A 6,000-nucleotide genomic window follows, 5' to 3' on the forward strand; every position below is an offset into this window, starting at 1 on the left:
CCGAGGGAGGAGGAGGACACACTCACACGTACACGTACGAACCCGCACGCGCTCTACCGACCCCTCCCATTTCCCCACTGGCCACGCCCACTGGCCCTGGCCACGCCCACTGGCCACCATAGGAAATAAGAACCAATGAGAAAAATAGAGAAACATATTTTCTCATTAACAAAGCATATTTTACATAAACATATTTTACATTTTTCAAGTAAAATATAACATATTTGAACCATTTTTCAGATTTTTTCAGTTATTTTTCAGTTTCAGTTTTCAGTTTTCAGTTTTAGTTAGTTATATACGGAGCCCCTCTGGTGACATTTGAAAAAAATAAAATAATGCGTGGCCACGCATTAATAACTCGTGGCCACAAGTTAATATCTCGTGGCCACGAGATATTAATGCCACGCATTATGTATCTCGTGCCCACGCATTATTTTACTCGTGGATGGCATTATAACCTACTGTCTGGACTTTGTGGATGCAACTTCCTTGGTGGGATGGTTATTCATCATTAATAATGATAATTATTTATAGTCTATTTATAATAAAGAACAAGAGTATTGTCATGGTGAGTGTAATAATAACATGTGACATTTGAAAAAAATTAAATAATGCGTGGCCACGCATTAATAACTCGTGGCCACGCATTAATAACTCGTGGCCACGCATAAATTATCTCGTGGCCACGAGATATTAATGCGTGGCCACAAGTTATTAATGCGTGGCCACGCATTATTTTATTTTTTTCAAATGTCACCTGAGGGGCTCCGTACTAATATGTTATTTTGTTATTTGAAAAACTTTAAATTTGTTTTGTTGATGAGAAAATATGTTTCTCTATTTTTCTTATTTTTGTGAGGGGGGGATATATATTGTTTTTCGGCACTACCTTGTTGTCTATAGCTGATATAACATGAATTACTCCTATGTGGGATCAATAAAGTTCTTATTTTTGCCATCTCAGAAAATTAAATATATAATATTTGGTGCCTAACTGTTTCCCAAGTACATCAGTGCGTGCTTGAATGAATAAATGAGACGTAAAACGTAAATTTATTTGTAGAAAGGCGCTTTATGAAAATAAGTTAATTTACTTGTATTAGTTTACAGCGCAGTCTTGCCACATCCAATATGGCGGCGACATTGACGTATTGCAGCAGCGGACAAGACCACTCGATGGGGCGTCTGTGCTGGCCACGCCCACTGACCACGCCCACTGGTTAGCGCGTGGGGAAGAGGGCGTGGTCAAAAAACCACGCTGTCCCCGTGCTTTTTATTTCTAATTTTTTTTTACTATTCTGACCCTGCCTGGGTGTCCTCCCACGGATCAAAAACACACATTTTCAGTTTGATTAAAGTGGACTTCAAAAACAAATAAATGTTTACAATTTGTTTTGTATTGCGTTGTAAATTGTACTATTAAACTTATGGATTAACTTAAAGTAATGACTAAAATCATGTGAACTATGTTTTTTTTTTAATCCATTAAACTGTCCTCGATAATGTGTTTTTTATGGGGGTATAATATTATAGTGTGACTAAAAGCTTCAAATTGCTTTTCCTTACTTTCATAAGTTAACATTTTAAGTTATATTACCTCAGGGCCTGCAGTAACCTAATTAAAAAATATTACATCCCACTGTCACATGGGATAAGGAAAGTCTGTTTTACTATAGTTTACAGACATAAATTATAGTGGATGTGTTGTGAAGGCTTTGCATTTTGTTAAATGATTCCCTTTCATTAATTTTTACTTTAATTGGTGAGATGAATCCAGGGTTTGTTTGTGCACAATGTGGAGAAATATTAGATTAGAAACATCTGACCACACACTCAACAGGTGGACTTCAGTTACAACATGTCACATTTTGACAGGGGACTGAACCTGAAAAGGATATATTGTATTGTATGTGCTTAAGCTGCCATAGTAACAGTAAACAGAATGCTAATTATAACCTGAGCTTCCATTGCCACAAAGGATTTGTGCTCTCAGACCAGGCTTTGAGCTTGATGCAAGATGGAAAGTTTTTTACTGCATGATGCTCCTCCACTGGTTCTGGGCTTTTGGCTGTCAATGTGAAGCTTAATGCTGATTAATATGTGTAAGAGACACGAACGAGCCAGGAAAGGAGGACATTTTTAAAACAGAATCCCACCCACATGTCTGATTGTGTCATAACATGTCTGATGAAGAAGATAAGAGCAACTGCAGAGTGAGAGGGAGCAGAAGGAGGGGGATCACAAACATGGGGTTCACGAAACGTACAGAAAAAGATTTAGTCTGCACAATCTGACATATCCAGAGGGATTTTGAGTTAAAACGGCTCTACTGTGGTGCTTGACCAATACCGACCACTAATGATCAAAATTGCATGATATGGGACCTTTTAAAATGGCAAAAAGGAGTTTTTCTGGTCATGTTAAATATTTGTTTCAATTTAATTTCAGGAATATTGGATCAGACTACATTTAGGGAGTTTTGTCTAGATCTTGCAGGCTCCTGTCCTAACTATCTGCAAAAATGATCAAAGTGACTTTGGACTCATCGTGTCTTGCAAGAACGGCGCATTGCTTCATAACACTATATCATATATCGAAAACATTGACACTAGTTAACAGAGAAAACATCGTGGGAGAAACATGAAGAGAGTCAACGAAGAAATGGTAGAAGAGAAAATGAAAGTGACTGGGCAAGAGACCAAAAAGTGTAAATCCTGGAGTTTCACAAAAGCAACTGAAGCTTCAAGCCAGTAGGAGGTTCAAAAAGTTACTTTGTGCTGCTTTAAGAGTTTTGGTGAGGCTAGCCGTGCTAGCACAATGGTGGAAAAGCACATTTCATGAAAAAAATAAAATAAAATAAATAACCATGCAAGGGGAGTAGATATCCATGAAAGCGATGTATAAACTAGTCTATTTGCAAGAAAAAACTAATTCTGATTGTTATTAACTCAAGTTTGAAAGAAAACCTGCACACACAATGAATCTGCATTCTTCTCAAGTGTTTCGATTCTGCTCTTGACAGGATCTAAATTTTAACAATAACATTTTTTCACATGTCAAGCTGGGTGGACAGCATGCATTTATGTTTTTGAATATAAATTATCCTTTGCAGTTTTATTCGGTAGAATCCACTGAATCCATGTAGGATAATTTCCTCACGTTAAACCAAAATCTCAATGTGCAACGAAACCATTTAAAATCCGTATGCGATATATTAGAAAAAATGGCTTTTGAACAGATGTCCACTATATGTGAACTGTTGGTTCTTGATTATTTAGATTTAATCCTCATTATGAATACACTTCTCCCCCTTCCTTTGTGCTACAATTCTTTTTTTTTCTTCTGAAAATGTGTTATAAATCCCCAAGTCTATAACAGAGGGAATTGTTCTGTTCCAGTGAAATGCCTGAACTGCCCAAAATGCCTCTTTTGTAGGACAGGCTATTCTTTCCTCACTTGTCACATCACTGCATACCTTTTATGCCTGCCCACTGGCTAGTTTTGCATGCCTCAGATGACAAATGAGCAGCTGCTCTGCACACCCCCATTTTTTGACTAATCAGCTGATCGTCAGTGCAGTCTAGGCCTTTTTAGAGCGGAGCCTTAAAGAGACAGAAGCCAAAATAGAGAATTTCAAAAAGAAGGAGACAGGAAGTGATGTTCAGCTTGAGAACTTTAATGCATCCTTTGAACAATGAAGCAGGTAAACCCGTTCTTGTAGAAAAATGAATTCATGCAATTATAGATAAATATTAGTCTTGTTTTTCAATGACATGAGGATTTAAAGGTTTACCATTCACACAACTCAAAAGATTGCTGAAGCATTACTAAGCTCATATCACACTTTAACACCAGTAGAAACCTTCACCTCTGGAAGGAATTAATTAAAAAACAACTTTATTTACATTAATCACGCTCTTTAAAGTCTGAACTAACGTGTATGTGCATGTAAGGAACACTATTGCATAACACTAAGTACTTAAAAGTGAAGCTGAACATTTAATGAAAAAACCTTACTCTGACAGCACAATCTGTAATGAAGACAAACTTTGCTTGAAGGTATGCAAATTGCATAACTCTAGGGTCAAATCTCATTGCACCCAAGTTACCTCTGAGTACTCTCGTGTTTTCCACCCCTCTTGTGTTTTTGCATTGCATAAGATTACCCAATGTTTATTATATCACTGAAGAAAACATCACAGGTGCAAGTCAGCTGATGTTTCATTTATGTAGGACAGGAACCACTTCAAAACCTAAATACATTAATTTAGGAAGAGGGGCAAGAGCAAATGGGAATGACTTGTAATGAACCCTGCAGTGCTGTTAGATAAAGTTCTGCTGGAGGCTGATGGGACACCAGAAATAACCCAGTGTTTGGTTCATTTATCATACTGTCTGCCATATTTCAGACTTGGATAAGCTTAGGGATGGGAAAGCACCACAGGAGTCTAAAATGCATAAGTTCATCAATCCTGAGCTGTTTGTTTGTGTCTGGAGCAGGACAAGAGGGTTCACACTGTGCATACACAAACATTTGAAGGACAGACTTTTGTGCAGCAACAGAGTTACACACGTACTCGCGTCACACATCATGTCAGTCATAACTGAGGTGCCTCCATACAACGAACCATTATTTTCACGTCTGGCATCGCGACATTACATAAACACACATTTTGTTTTCATTTCATCAGACATTCAGTACCACACTGGCCTTTGTTTAACTTGATGGATAAGACATATAAGAGACTTCTCAGCATAAGAAAACAAAGACAGCATGGCTCCTGCTGATAGCTGATGTCACTGTGTGCATCACTCACAAGTTGGGCAGCTAACAAAGCAAATAAAAACCCGGTTGCTGAATGACTTGCGCCACATCAGACTATTGATAAATATGCCTCTGGCAAAAGCTGTTTCGCAGAAAACCTAATGCTTTAGTGACTTTATTTTATTTTGTTGAGACATCTAGCATCTAAACAACCCATAGTAGCAGTGCTGGATCTAGTCAGCATGGTGTTTTGGCACCGTAACGCATAGTAACTGGCTCAGGCGTCCTTGTGGCAACCAGTACCACTTAGTGAAGCAAAAACCAGAGCCAAACCTGAATCAACCTATTTCTGTTGCAGTATGTGGCGTGACCTTCTGGTAATTCTTGAATAAGAGGTTATTTATGTTGGCAGGGTTGCCAGAATGGTTGTGAACTTTAACAAAGCACAAGTCTGAACACTTCAACACAATCACTATCACAAACACACATATATATATACATACATATATATATATATATATATATATATATATATATATATATATATATATATATATATATATATATATATATATATATATATATATATATATATATACTAAAGCTTGCCCACACATACACATCCTTCATATGATTTGTGAGGCAGATAAAGTGGCGGAATGAGCATGAAATTTCACCCACAAATTGTGTTTGGCCCTTGTAGGAACTTCTAGTTCCCACTGGACAACACAGCCAAAACTACCTCTTTCACTGCCTTATTCAATCCCTGGAAATTACTTTACACCATCAGTGGTGCACCTGGGGAAACCTTGGCATTCTTAAGAACTTATTCACCTTCTTAACAGATAGCAAAACGGAATGTGGATTTTGTGTTTCATTTGAAACACTACGACTACTTTGATGTGTATCATTTGTTTGCATCTGAGGGAAAGTGGACTGAAACAGTGACTAATGTTTGAGCAATCAGGAATTCAGAGTCCATTCTTTGAGAGTGATTTAGTGTGACCACATGGTGATGAGTTGGGGCCACGAGCTGCTGCCAGGAATAGCAGCTCAGTTGTGGCGCTGCAGTTTATAATATATTTCATGAGGACAGCAGAATGACTACGCTCTTCGTGCAACCACAGTGCTGAGGAAGGCCAACACATGACGGCGTTTGTCTAATTTCTATTTACGTTGAGAAAATTGTTTCTTCATATCTAGAATTTCAAAGAGACAAATAAACTCATATGCAG

The sequence above is a fragment of the Cololabis saira genome, chromosome 3, assembly GCF_033807715.1.
Source record: "Cololabis saira isolate AMF1-May2022 chromosome 3, fColSai1.1, whole genome shotgun sequence".
Classification (NCBI taxonomy): Eukaryota; Metazoa; Chordata; class Actinopteri; order Beloniformes; family Belonidae; genus Cololabis; species Cololabis saira.